Source organism: Lissotriton vulgaris, unplaced genomic scaffold (genome assembly GCF_964263255.1).
Source record: "Lissotriton vulgaris unplaced genomic scaffold, aLisVul1.2 SCAFFOLD_1048, whole genome shotgun sequence".
NCBI classification, from domain to species: domain Eukaryota; kingdom Metazoa; phylum Chordata; class Amphibia; order Caudata; family Salamandridae; genus Lissotriton; species Lissotriton vulgaris.
In genome coordinates this window covers 352,396-367,600 of record NW_028253281.1, presented here as the reverse complement: position 1 = coordinate 367,600, position 15,205 = coordinate 352,396, and the positions used below count along the sequence as shown (strand labels likewise).

General features: G+C 42.9%; 1 long non-coding RNA gene across 1 annotated transcript; it reads right to left on the bottom strand.

Moving 5' to 3' along the window:
- Window positions 1-1,919: 1,919 nt before the first annotated feature.
- LOC147661051 (uncharacterized) lies at window positions 1,920-5,201 on the bottom strand. Its single transcript, XR_015306038.1, has 3 exons — window positions 5,070-5,201; window positions 3,296-3,387; window positions 1,920-1,988 (listed from the first exon to the last, which is right to left on the bottom strand). It is a non-coding gene; the product is annotated as an uncharacterized LOC147661051 (long non-coding RNA).
- Window positions 5,202-15,205: the final 10,004 nt, after the last annotated feature.

Sequence of the window (15,205 nt, the reverse complement as noted above, 5' to 3'; positions counted from 1 at the left end):
TATCTTTTATTTTGCAATAATCTTATGTTTTTTTAGTCTTTTGTAGATCCAACATGGCCCGTGGCGTCTCCCTGCAGCCGTGTGCACCACTGTGCACGAAGCTGTTGAGACGGGTATGTATGTTGTTGTTGTTTTAGTTCAGAGGTAAGCCATGTTTGTTTTTTTAGGCTAATTTTATGTTTCTTTTCTTTTGTCTAGGTCCAACATGGCCCGTGGCGTCCCCCTGCAGTGATATGCACCACTGTGCATGAAGTTGTTTCGATATGCTGTTTTTGTACAGTTTGTGAAAAGTTATCTTTTCAAATTTGCTAATGTAATCTTTATTCTCTCTTTCTCTCTGTACAACGCTCTCTGCACTATGCTCTTTGCCTTATGCTCTCAGCACCACAGTGGAGGGATGGTGCAGTGAGAAGTTGATGAGAGTGCAGCAGTGAAGAGACAATGCAATGGGTAGCTGAGCAGAGAGTGCATTAGTGAAGGGACGGTGCAGGGAGAAGGTGAGTAGAGAGTGCATTATTGAAAGGACGGTGCAAAGAGAAGCAGAGGAGTGAGTGCGGCAGTGAAGGGATGATCCAGTGAGACGTTGAGGAGAGTATGCATGGAGAGGCTGAGGAGCGATTGCAGCAGTGAAGGGACGGTGGAGGGAGAGGATGAAGAGAGCGCAGTATTGAAATGTTGGTTGAGGGAGAGACTAAAGAGAGAGTGCAGCAGTGAATGGACTGTGCAAAGAGAGGCTAATGAGAGAGTGCTGCAGTAAAGGTATGGTCCATTGAGATGTTGAGGAGAGAGTGCAGCAGTGAGTGATGGTGCAGTGGATGAGTCATGGGTGCAGCCTGGATGAGGGGGTCTGAGCAGAGAGGGCTTCAGTGAAGGGACCATGCAGGGAGAGGCTGAGGAGAGAGTGCAACAGTGAAGGGACCGTGCAGGAAGAGGCTGAGGAGAGAATGAAGAGATGTTGCAGTAAGAGGCAGAAGAGAGAGTGCAGCATTGAAGGGATGATCCAGTGAGACGTTGAGGAGAGTATGCATGGAGAGGCTGAGGAGCGATTGCAGCAGTGAAGGGACGGTGGAGGGAGAGGTTGAGGATGTCAAATGTAGTAAACAAAGTATTGAAATGTGCTCGAGCGTTCGTGGCCCGTCACAAACGAGACACGAATTGGTGTGCAATCTGTTGACAAACGGATGGATTGTAATAATGCGCTATTACTTTACTAATATTATTACTTTCGGCTCATTTCCAAAAGTTTACCCAGCATGTCACAGAGTTAGACTACTGAATACAAATGGGCATTTTTACAGGAAGAGCAGTTGTTTCGCACAAGAGAATGTCATCTGTTTGTTAAAGTAAAAGTTACCCCATGACACTGATGATGACAGACGGCACACGAGGAGACGGGTGCTTTACGTAGAGTCCGGGGTTACAGCATCCACCCTCCCGCTCAACCACAGCAAAGCGACAGGGCTCTTTCCCGCATGGCTATTTACTGTTAATGCTTTTACAAACACTGGTAGTACTCTTTATGGAGTTACTACAAATAAGATCTTTTAAATACACTCATTTCTTACACTGCAGCTACTAAAGAACATGAGATATGGCAAAAGTTGCATCACTTTTCCGTTCATTTAGATTACATTTGTATACGTTGAGGAGAGTATGCATGGAGAGGCTGAGGAGCGATTGCAGCAGTGAAGGGACGGTGGAGGGAGAGGTTGACGATGTCAAACGTAGTAAACAAAGTATTGAAATGTGCTCGAAAGTGTGTAATAAATTAAAAGGTGCACGTATATTTTGCAAATAAAATGTAAAGGTATAACATTGTTACATATATCGTAAGTCAAAATATAAGTAAAGTTAAAAAAGGTAAACCCTTAAAAGTCAAGCATTGTCTTATTTTTAATGTATAAAATTACTTACAGTTCTGCAACAGAGATATATCAGCTCTCGAAATATACTGCCTGGCTACCACTCGAGAAAAGGTCGCTCGAATGCTTGAAATACAAGGAAATAAAAAATAATGTCAGTTACTTGAAGAAAATAATTCAAGAAGTGTGGCATTGGGCAGACAGCGCACGAGGAGACGGATGCTTTACGTAAGGAGTCTGTAGCTACCGCATCCTCCGCCCTTTCCCCCCCCCCACCCACGCCCCCCCTCTACTGACAGCAAAGCTACAGGCTGTTTTTGCGAACACTAGTGCTGCTATTTAAAGAGTTTATACGAGGGATAAGGTCTTTGAAATACACTACGTCTAAACACTGCAGCTACCAAAGAGCATTAGATACGGCAACAGTTTCATTATAATGAACGCTTTTTACAACAAATTATCGAAATGTGCTAGACAGAGTTATAAAAATTACAGAGTGCATCAGTGAAGGGACGGTGCAGGGAGACTCTGAGGAGAGAGTGCAACAGTGAAGGGACCGTGCAGGGAGAGGCTGAGGAGAGAGTGCAACAGTGAGTGATGGTGCAGTGGATGAGTCATGGGTGCAGCCTGGATGAGGGGGGTCTGAGGAGAGAGTGCAACAGTGAAGGGACCGTGCAGGGAGAGGCTGAGGAGAGAGTGCAACAGTGAGTGAAGGTGCAGTGGATGAGTCATGGGTGCAGCCTGGATGAGGGGGGTCTGAGGAGAGAGTGCAACAGTGAAGGGACCGTGCAGGGAGAGGCTGAGGAGAGAGTGCAGCAGTGAGTGAAGGTGCAGTGGATGAGTCATGGGTGCAGCCTGGATGAGGGGGGTCTGAGGAGAGAGTGCAACAGTGAAGGGACCGTGCAGGGAGAGGCTGAGGAGAGAGTGCAACAGTGAGTGAAGGTGCAGTGGATGAGTCATGGGTGCAGCCTGGATGAGGGGGTCTGAGTAGAGAGGGCAGCAGTGAAGAGACCGTGCAAGGAGAGGCCGAGGAGAGAGTGCAACAGTGAAGGGAGCGTGCAGGGAGAGGCTGAGGAGAGAGTGCAACAGTGAGTGATGGTGCAGTGGATGAGTCATGGGTGCAGCCTGGATGCGGGAGTCTGAGCAGAGAGGGCAACATTGAAGGGACCGTGCAGGGAGAGGCTGAGGAGAGAATGAAGGGATGTTACACCTAGACTGAGGAGAGAGTGCAGCAGTGAGTGATGGTGCAATGGACAAATTATCTAAAAGTACAAGATAGTGTTTTAAAAATTACAGAGTGCGCGTAAATTTGACAAATAAAAGGTAAAGGTATGACAGCGTTACATTTCTCGTAAACAAATGTAAGTGAAGTTAAAAAGGCTAAAAATGCAAAACAAAGCATTACTGTCTTTCCATTGTATGAAGTTACTTACAGTTCTGTAAAATCGAGAGATGAGCTCTTGAAGTATACGGCCTAGCTTCTTTTTATGAAATATTCAGAATGTTCGCTCGTGTGCTTCAAATACTGCGAAAGGAAGAAATAATGTCAGTTACTTTAATTAATCCAAAAAAAGATGAGCACGTGTAATGTACAAAAACAGCATGTATGTGCCCTGTGCCTCTGAGATGCGCTGGAGAGGGGTGCTATGGAGGTGGTCAGCCCCGGAGACAGTCCCCAAGCAGATAGGGGATGCGCGAGCAAGGTAAGGTAGCATGAGCGTTCGTGGCCCCTCACAAACGAGACACGATTTGGTGTGCAATCTGTTAACAAACGGATGGATTGTAATAATGCGCTATTACTTTACCAATATTATTACTTTCGGCTCATTTCCAAAAGTTTACCCAGCATGTCACCGAGTTATACTACTGAATACAAATGGGCATTTTTACAGAAAGAACAGTTGTTTCGCACAAGAGAATGTCATCTGTTTGTTAAAGTAAAAGTTACCCCAGGACACTGATGATGACAGACGGCACACGAGGAGACGGGTGCTTTACGTAGAGTCCGGGGTTACAGCATGCCCCCTCCCGCTCTCCACAGCTACGCGACAGGGCTCTTTCCCGCATGGCTATTTACTGTTAATGCTTTTACAAACAAAGTAAAAGTTACCCCAGGACACTGATGATGACAGACGGCACACGAGGAGACGGGTGCTTTACGTAGAGTCCGGGGTTACAGCATGCCCCCTCCCGCTCTCCACAGCTACGCGACAGGGCTCTTTCCCGCATGGCTATTTACTGTTAATGCTTTTACAAACAAAGTAAAAGTTACCCTAGGACACTGATGATGACAGACGGCACACGAGGAGACGGGTGCTTTACGTAGAGTCCGGGGTTACAGCATGCCCCCTCCCGCTCTCCACAGCTACGCGACAGGGCTCTTTCCCGCATGGCTATTTACTGTTAATGCTTTTACAAACAAAGTAAAAGTTACCCCAGGACACTGATGATGACAGACGGCACACGAGGAGACGGGTGCTTTACGTAGAGTCCGGGGTTACAGCATGCCCCCTCCCGCTCTCCACAGCTACGCGACAGGGCTCATTCCCGCATGGCTATTTACTGTTAATGCTTTTACAAACAAAGTAAAAGTTACCCCAGGACACTGATGATGACAGACGGCACACGAGGAGACGGGTGCTTTACGTAGAGTCCGGGGTTACAGCATGCCCCCTCCCGCTCTCCACAGCTACGCGACAGGGCTCTTTCCCGCATGGCTATTTACTGTTAATGCTTTTACAAACAAAGTAAAAGTTACCCCAGGACACTGATGATGACAGACGGCACACGAGGAGACGGGTGCTTTACGTAGAGTCCGGGGTTACAGCATGCCCCCTCCCGCTCTCCACAGCTACGCGACAGGGCTCTTTCCCGCATGGCTATTTACTGTTAATGCTTTTACAAACACTGGTAGTACTCTTTATGGAGTTACTACAAATGATAAGATCTTTTAAATACACTCATTTCTTACACTGCAGCTACTAAAGAACATGAGATATGGCAAAAGTTGCATGATGTTGAAAGTTTCCCGACAAAAAATATTCTAAAATGCTTTAAAGTGTTTAATAAAAAGCCATGTGCACGTAAATTTTAGAAGTAAAAGTTTTAAAATTTATACAAATATACTAAATGAATTATTTTTTGTTAATAAATTTAAAACGGAAAAAGGAAAGCATTCTCTTATTCTTAATGAAAGCAGTTACTTACAGTTTTTAGTTAGAGATCGATCAGCTCTCGAAGTATACCGTCGGGCTTTTTCCCAAGAACTGTCCCGAAAGTCCGCTCGTGTGTTTTAAATAGTGCGAAAGCTAAAAAAAAGTGTTGTTGCTTGAATTAAATAACAAAAGAAACCACATGTAGTGTTGAAAAACAGCAAATAGGTAAGATGTTGCCCTGTAGCCGTATGTTAATGTTTGGGTGCGGTGCTTCCTTCTAGCAAACAAAGGACTGTCTGGCAAGAAGTGTATTCCATTGTGAGTGAAGAGGTGCGAATTCTGTGTTAAGTATACGCGAAGGCCTGTCAGTTGCTTGAATTAAATACCAAAAGAAGACCACATGTAGTGTTGACGTTGCCCTGTAACCGTATGTTAATGTTTGGGTGCGGTGGTTCCTTCTAGCAAACAAAGGACAGTCTGGAAAGAAGTGTATCTTATTGCGAGTCAAGATGTGGCAATTACATGTGAATTGAGTGTGAACGCGCGCGGATGCAAGAGACAGGTCCCACCCTCCCAAAAGAATTAAAGTGGCACCAAGTAGTCTGGGCAGTTACTACAAAGTCGTGCGTGCATTAAAACCAATACGCAAGTGCAGTGTAAAATTTAATAAAATAAAACGCAGTTGCATGCAAGCGTGTTAACAAAACGTTATCAAATTGAGCGTAAACTTGCAAGCATAACAGTAGGCATATAATTTGAAACAGTAGCTCACAAATTAATGATACTACAAATTGTGGCAAAATATTTTTCTTTTATATTACTAATATGGCGCTCTGCACCTAACCTGTCGATCGTAGCAGTAAATTCAGTGAACTGTAGAAATCAGACAATCGTTACACAAATAAAACATGAACAGTGCATAAATGTATTAAAATATATCACTTACCTGTCGATCGTAGCAGCACAGTCAGTGGGGTGTATAAATCAGACAAACACAAACGGAACATGGACAGTGCATACATATACATTTTTAAAAACAAGAGGTAAAGATCAGAAAACATCAGCTACTTAAGGCAAAACTAGAGTACAGGACCCGAATACCAGGACGACACCTGCGCAAACATCAGTGAAGATATCGGGAAATTACGTTAACGTGAAAAAGGGAGACGCCACGAGCCATGTCGGACCTAGAAAAAAAAAAGTTAAAAACAAGAGGCAAAGATCAGAAAACATCAGATACTTAAGGCAAAACTAGAGTACAGGACCCGAATACCAGGACGACACCTGCGCAAACTTCAGTGAAGATATCGGGAAAGTACGTTAACGTGAAAAATGGAGACGCCAAGGGCCATGTTGGACCTACAAAAAAGATAACAAACATAAGATTAGCCTAAATAAACAAAATGGCTTACATTTAGACGAAAACAACAGCAACATACATACCCGTCTGAACAGCTTCGTCCACAGTGGTGCAATCGGCTGCAGGGAAACGCCACGGGCCTTGTTGGACCTACAAAAAAGATAAGAAACATAAGATTATTAAAATTGAAAAGATAGCTCACCTCAATCTGCAAAACAGCCGCGGGTCGGAACCACTCCGTGCACAGCGGTGCACATCGCTGCAGGAAGACGCCAAGGGCCATGTTGGACCTACAAAAAAGATAACAAACATAAGATTAGCCAAAATAAACAAAATGGCTTACATTTAGACGAAAACAACAGCAACATACATACCCGTATGAACAGCTTCGTCCACAGTGGTGCAATCGGCTGCAGGGAAACGCCACGGGCCTTGTTGGACCTACAAAAAAGATAAGAAACATAAGATTATTAAAATGGAAAAGATAGCTCACCTCAATCTGCAAAACAGCCGCGGGTCGGAACCGCTCCATGCACAGCTGTGCACATCGCTGCAGGAAGACGCCAAGGGCCATGTTGGACCTACAAAAAAGATAACAAACATAAGATTAGCCAAAATAAACAAAATGGCTTACATTTAGACGAACAACAGCAACATACATACCCGTCTGAACAGCTTCGTCCACAGTGGTGCAATCGGCTGCAGGGAAACGCCACGGGCCTTGTTGGACCTACAAAAAAGATAAGAAACATAAGATTATTAAAATTGAAAAGATAGCTCACCTCAATCTGCAAAACAGCCGCGGGTCGGAACGGCTCCGTGCACAGCGGTGCACATCGCTGCAGGAAGACGCCAAGGGCCATGTTGGACCTACAAAAAAGATAACAAACATAAGATTAGCCAAAATAAACAAAATGGCTTACATTTAGACGAAAACAACAGCAACATACATACCCGTCTGAACAGCTTCGTCCACAGTGGTGCAATCGGCTGCAGGGAAACGCCACGGGCCTTGTTGGACCTACAAAAAAGATAAGAAACATAAGATTATTAAAATAGAAAAGATAGCTGACCTCAAACTGCAAATGAGCCTCGAATCGGAACTACTACGTGCACAGCGGTGCACATCGCTGCAGGGTGACGTCACGGGCCATGTTGGACCTAGAAAAAAGATAACATAATATTAGCCTACAAACAAAGTAAACCTTGTTTACCTGTAAAGGAAAACAGTACATCTAACAAAAACTATTTAAAACATTACATCAACAGACAAAAGTTGCTCTCTTAGTCTCGACGGAAACATAAGATGATCCTAAAAAACAAACAAACCTGGCTTACCTGTCAATGAAAACCGTAGATGTAACACAAAATAATTAATACATTACATCAACAGACTAAAGTTGCTCTCTTACCTGTTGAACTTTCCTGAAGATATTGGGAAATGACGTTAACGTGAATAAATGTGCCCCGCCCATGCTGTATTCAAATCAAGTACTCCCCCGTATTCAATTATTAATAGCACTTTCGTCAAACAAATAAAAATTTAAATATCGCCCAAAAAAATTTTACAAATGAAATGACAGCTATTAGGCAATACTATAAATAACACAATATCATAAAAAAAAGCAGATACTATTATTTTTTAAGAAATAACGTACTTTTATGTCGCAGGAGCCTCGGATCGAAACCGCTCCATGCACAGCGGTGCACATCGCTGCAGGGCGACGCCACCGGCCATGTTGGACCTAGAAAAAAGAAAATAAACATAACATTAGCCTAAAAAAACAAAGCTGGCTTACTTTTAAAGAAAAACAACAACAACATACATTGACCATGTTAGACCTAAACATAAGAGAAAAAACATAACATTAGCTACAATACAAAGATGCCTTACTTGGATCCTAAAAAAAACAAAAACATACATACCTGTCTGCAGGGAGACGCCACGGACCATGTGGAACCTACAAAAGACAGAAACAAACATAAGATTATTGCAATAGAAACGATAGCTGACCTCAAACTGCAAAAGAGCCTCGGATCGGAACAACTCCGTGCACAGCGGTGCACATCCCTGCAGGGTGACGTCACGGGCCATATAGGACCTAGAAAAAAGATAAGAAACATAAGATGAGCCTAAAATAAAAAAAAAACATGGCTTACCTGTAAATGAAAACGGTAGATGTAACAATAAATAATTAATACATTACATCACATTACATCAACAGACAAAAGTTGCTCGCTTACCTGTAGAACTTTCCAGACGAGATCGGGAAATGACGTTAACGTGAATAAACGTGCCCCGCCCATGCCGTATTAAAATCAAGTACTCCCCCTATTCAATTATTAATAGCACTTTCGTCAAACAAATAAAAAATGTAAATATCGCAAACATTTTTTTTACAAATTAAATGACAGCTATTAGGCAATACAATAAATAACACAATATCATAAAAAAAGCAGATACGATTATTTTTTAAGAAATAACGTACTTTTATGTCGCAGGAGCCTCGGATCGAAACCGCTCCATGCACAGCGGTGCACATCGCTGCAGGGCGACGCCACCGGCCATGTTGGACCTAGAAAAAAGAAAATAAACATAACATTAGCCTAAAAAAACAAACCTGGCTTACTTGTAAAGGAAAACAACAACAACATACATTGACCATGTTAGACCTAAACATAAGAGAAAAAACATAACATTAGCTACAATACAAAGATGCCTTACTTGGATCCTAAAAAAAAAAACAACATACATACCTGTCTGCAGGGAAACGCCACGGACCATGTGGAACCTACAAAAGACAGAAACAAACATAAGATTATTGCAATAGAAACGATAGCTGACCTCAAACTCCAAAAGAGCCTCGGATCGGAACAACTCCGTGCACAGCGGTGCACATCCCTGCAGGGTGACGTCACGGGCCATGTAGGACCTAGAAAAAAGATAAGAAACATAAGATGAGCCTAAAATAAAAAAAAAAATGGCTTACCTGTAAATGAAAACGGTAGATGTAACAATAAATAATTAATACATTACATCACATTACATCAACAGACAAAAGTTGCTCGCTTACCTGTAGAACTTTCCAGACGAGATCGGGAAATGACGTTAACGTGAATAAACGTGCCCCGCCCATGCCGTATTAAAATCAAGTACTCCCCCTATTCAATTATTAATAGCACTTTCGTCAAACAAATAAAAAATGTAAATATCGCAAACATTGTTTTTACAAATTAAATGACAGCTATTAGGCAATACAATAAATAACACAATATCATAAAAAAAGGGAGATAAAAATATTTTTAAAGAAATAACGTACTTTTATGTCGCAGGAGCCTCGGATCGGAACCGCTCCATGCACAGCTGTGCACATCGCTGAAGGGAGACGCCACCGGCCATGTTGGACCTAGAAAAAAGAAAATAAACATAACATTAGCCTAAAAAAAACAAACCTGGCTTACCTGTAAAAGAAAACAACAACAACATACATTGACCATGTTAGACCTAAACATAAGAGAAAAAACATAACATTAGCTACAATACAAAGATGCCTTACTTGGATCCTAAAAAAAACAAAAACATACATACCTGTCTGCAGGGAGACGTCACGGACCATGTAGGACCTAGAAAAAAGAAAAAAAACATAAAAATAGCCTAAAAAAACTAAACCTGGGTTACCTGTAAAGGAAAACAGTACATCTAACTAAAAATATGTTAAACATGACATCAGACAAAAGTTGCTCTCTTACCTGTAGAACTTTTGAGAAGATATCAGGAAATGACGTTAACGCAACGTGCCCCGCCCATGCCGTATTAAAATAAAGTACTCCCCGTATTCATTTACTAATAGCACTTTCGTCAAACAAATAAAGTAGAAATATCGCAAAAACATTTTTACCCAATGAAATAACAGTTATCATTTAATACAATAAATAACACACAATATAATAAAAAGTTAGATACAAATATTTCTAAAGAAATAACGTACCTGTAATAACGTACCTGTATGTCGCAGGAGCCTCGGATCGGAACCACTCCGTGCTTACCGGTGCACATGGCTGCAGGAAGAATCCAGGGACCATGTTAAACATAGAAAAAAGAAAATAAACATAAGATGAGCCTAAAAAACAAAAACTGGTTTACCTGTAAATGAAAACAACAATAACATACATCGACCATGTTATACCTAAACATAAGAGAAAAAACATAACATTAGCTACTATAAAAAGATGCCTTACTTGGATCCAAAACAAAAAAAACATACATACCTGTCTGAAAAACTGCGTGCGGCTGAAGGGAGTCTCGACGGACCATGTTGGACCTAGAAAAAAGATAAGAAACATAAGATGAGCCTAAAAAAAAAAAAACATGGCTTACCTGTAAATGAAAACGGTAGATGTAACAATAAATAATTAATACATTACATCAACAGACAAAAGTTGCTCGCTTACCTGTAGAACTTTCCAGACGAGATCGGGAAATGACGTTAACGTGAATAAACGTGCCCCGCCCATGCCGTATTAAAATCAAGTACTCCCCCTATTCAATTATTAATAGCACTTTCGTCAAACAAATCAAAAATGTAAATATCGCAAACATTTTTTTTACAAATTAAATGACAGCTATTAGGCAATACAATAAATAACACAATATCATAAAAAAAAGGGAGATAAAAAGTATTTTTAAAGCAATAACGTACTTTTCTGTTGCAGGAGCCTCGGATCGGAACCGCTCCATGCACAGCTGTGCACATCGCTGCAGGAAGACGCCAAGGGCCATGTTGGACCTACAAAAAAGATAACAAACATAAAATTAGCCAAAATAAACAAAATGGCTTACATTTAGACGAAAACAACAGCAACATACATACCCGTCTGAAGCGCTCCGTGCACAGCGGTGAAATCGGCTGCAGGGAAACGCCACGGGCCTTGTTGGACCTACAAAAAAGATAAGAAACATAAGATTATAAAAATTGAAAAGATAGCTCACCTCAATCTGCAAAACAGCCGCGGGTCGGAACCGCTCCGTGCACAGCGGTGCACATCGCTGCAGGAAGACGCCAAGGGCCATGTTGGACCTACAAAAAAGATAAAACATAAGATTAGCCAAAATAAACAAAATGGCTTACATTTAGACGAAAACAACAGCAACATACATACCCGTCTGAACAGCTTCGTCCACAGTGGTGCAATCGGCTGCAGGGAAACGCCACGGGCCTTGTTGGACCTACAAAAAAGATAAGAAACATAAGATTATAAAAATTGAAAAGATAGCTCACCTCAATCTGCAAAACAGCCGCGGGTCGGAACCGCTCCGTGCACAGCGGTGCACATCGCTGCAGGAAGATGCCAAGGGCCATGTTGGACCTACAAAAAAGATAACAAACATAAGATTAGCCAAAATAAACAAAATGGCTTACATTTAGACGAACAACAGCAACATACATACCCGTCTGAACAGCTTCGTCCACAGTGGTGCAATCGGCTGCAGGGAAACGCCACGGGCCTTGTTGGACCTACAAAAAAGATAAGAAACATAAGATTATAACAATTGAAAAGATAGCTCACCTCAATCTGCAAAACAGCCGCGGGTCGGAACGGCTCCGTGCACAGCGGTGCACATCGCTGCAGGAAGACGCCAAGGGCCATGTTGGACCTACAAAAAAGATAAAACATAAGATTAGCCAAAATAAACAAAATGGCTTACATTTAGACGAAAACAACAGCAACATACATACCCGTCTGATCAGCTTCGTCCACAGTGGTGCAATCGGCTGCAGGGAAACGCCACGGGCCTTGTTGGACCTACAAAAAAGATAAGAAACATAAGATTATAACAATTGAAAAGATAGCTCACCTCAATCTGCAAAACAGCAGCGGGTCGGAACCGCTCCGTGCACAGCGGTGCACATCGCTGCAGGAAGACGCCAAGGGCCATGTTGGACCTACAAAAAAGATAACAAACATAAGATTAGCCAAAATAAACAAAATGGCTTACATTTAGACGAAAACAACAGCAACATACATACCCGTCTGAAGCGCTCCGTGCACAGCGGTGCAATCGGCTGCAGGGAAACGCCACGGGCCTTGTTGGACCTACAAAAAAGATTAGAAACATAAGATTATTAAAATTGAAAAGATAGCTCACCTCAATCTGCAAAACAGCCGCGGGTCGGAACCGCTCCGTGCACAGCGGTGCACATCGCTGCAGGAAGACGCCAAGGGCCATGTTGGACCTACAAAAAAGATAACAAACATAAGATTAGCCAAAATAAACAAAATGGCTTACATTTAGACGAAAACAACAGCAACATACATACCCGTCTGAAGCGCTCCGTGCACAGCGGTGCAATCGGCTGCAGGGAAACGCCACGGGCCTTGTTGGACCTACAAAAAAGATAAGAAACATAAGATTATTAAAATTGAAAAGATAGCTCACCTCAATCTGCAAAACAGCCGCGGGTCGGAACCGCTCCATGCACAGCTGTGCACATCGCTGCAGGAAGACGCCAAGGGCCATGTTGGACCTACAAAAAAGATAACAAACATAAGATTAGCCAAAATAAACAAAATGGCTTACATTTAGACGAACAACAGCAACATACATACCCGTCTGAAGCGCTCCGTGCACAGCGGTGCAATTGGCTGCAGGGAAACGCCACGGGCCTTGTTGGACCTACAAAAAAGATAAGAAACATAAGATTATTAAAATTGAAAAGATAGCTCACCTCAATCTGCAAAACAGCCGCGGGTCGGAACCGCTCCATGCACAGCTGTGCACATCGCTGCAGGAAGACGCCAAGGGCCATGTTGGACCTACAAAAAAGATAACAAACATAAGATTAGCCAAAATAAACAAAATGGCTTACATTTAGACGAAAACAACAGCAACATACATACCCGTCTGAACAGCTTCGTCCACAGTGGTGCAATCGGCTGCAGGGAAACGCCACAGGCCTTGTTGGACCAACAAAAAAGATAAGAAACATAAGATTATTAAAATTGAAAAGATAGCTCACCTCAATCTGCAAAACAGCCGCGGGTCGGAACCGCTCCATGCACAGCTGTGCACATCGCTGCAGGAAGACGCCAAGGGCCATGTTGGACCTACAAAAAAGATAACAAACATAAGATTAGCCAAAATAAACAAAATGGCTTACATTTAGACGAAAACAACAGCAACATACATACCCGTCTGAACAGCTTCGTCCACAGTGGTGCAATCGGCTGCAGGGAAACGCCACGGGCCTTGTTGGACCTACAAAAAAGATAAGAAACATAAGATTATAAAAATTGAAAAGATAGCTCACCTCACTCTGCAAAACAGCCGCGGGTCGGAACCGCTCCGTGCACAGCGGTGCACATCGCTGCAGGAAGACGCCAAGGGCCATGTTGGACCTACAAAAAAGATAACAAACATAAGATTAGCCAAAATAAACAAAATGGCTTACATTTAGACGAACAACAGCAACATACATACCCGTCTGAACAGCTTCGTCCACAGTGGTGCAATCGGCTGCAGGGAAACGCCACGGGCCTTGTTGGACCTACAAAAAAGATTAGAAACATAAGATTATTAAAATTGAAAAGATAGCTCACCTCAATCTGCAAAACAGCCGCGGGTCGGAACCGCTCCGTGCACAGCGGTGCACATCGCTGCAGGAAGACGCCAAGGGCCATGTTGGACCTACAAAAAAGATAACAAACATAAGATTAGCCAAAATAAACAAAATGGCTTACATTTAGACGAAAACAACAGCAACATACATACCCGTCTGAAGCGCTCCGTGCACAGCGGTGCAATCGGCTGCAGGGAAACGCCACGGGCCTTGTTGGACCTACAAAAAAGATTAGAAACATAAGATTATTAAAATTGAAAAGATAGCTCACCTCAATCTGCAAAACAGCCGCGGGTCGGAACCGCTCCGTGCACAGCGGTGCACATCGCTGCAGGAAGACGCCAAGGGCCATGTTGGACCTACAAAAAAGATAACAAACATAAGATTAGCCAAAATAAACAAAATGGCTTACATTTAGACGAAAACAACAGCAACATACATACCCGTCTGAAGCGCTCCGTGCACAGCGGTGCAATCGGCTGCAGGGAAACGCCACGGGCCTTGTTGGACCTACAAAAAAGATTAGAAACATAAGATTATTAAAATTGAAAAGATAGCTCACCTCAATCTGCAAAACAGCCGCGGGTCGGAACCGCTCCGTGCACAGCGGTGCACATCGCTGCAGGAAGACGCCAAGGGCCATGTTGGACCTACAAAAAAGATAACAAACATAAGATTAGCCAAAATAAACAAAATGGCTTACATTTAGACGAAAACAACAGCAACATACATACCCGTCTGAAGCGCTCCGTGCACAGCGGTGCAATCGGCTGCAGGGAAACGCCACGGGCCTTGTTGGACCTACAAAAAAGATAAGAAACATAAGATTATTAAAATTGAAAAGATAGCTCACCTCAATCTGCAAAACAGCCGCGGGTCGGAACCGCTCCGTGCACAGCGGTGCACATCGCTGCAGGAAGACGCCAAGGGCCATGTTGGACCTACAAAAAAGATAACAAACATAAGATTAGCCTAAATAAACAAAATGGCTTACATTTAGACGAACAACAGCAACATACATACCCGTCTGAACAGCTTCGTCCACAGTGGTGCAATCGGCTGCAGGGAAACGCCACGGGCCTTGTTGGACCTACAAAAAAGATTAGAAACATAAGATTATTAAAATTGAAAAGATAGCTCACCTCAATCTGCAAAACAGCCGCGGGTCGGAACCGCTCCGTGCACAGCGGTGCACATCGCTGCAGGAAG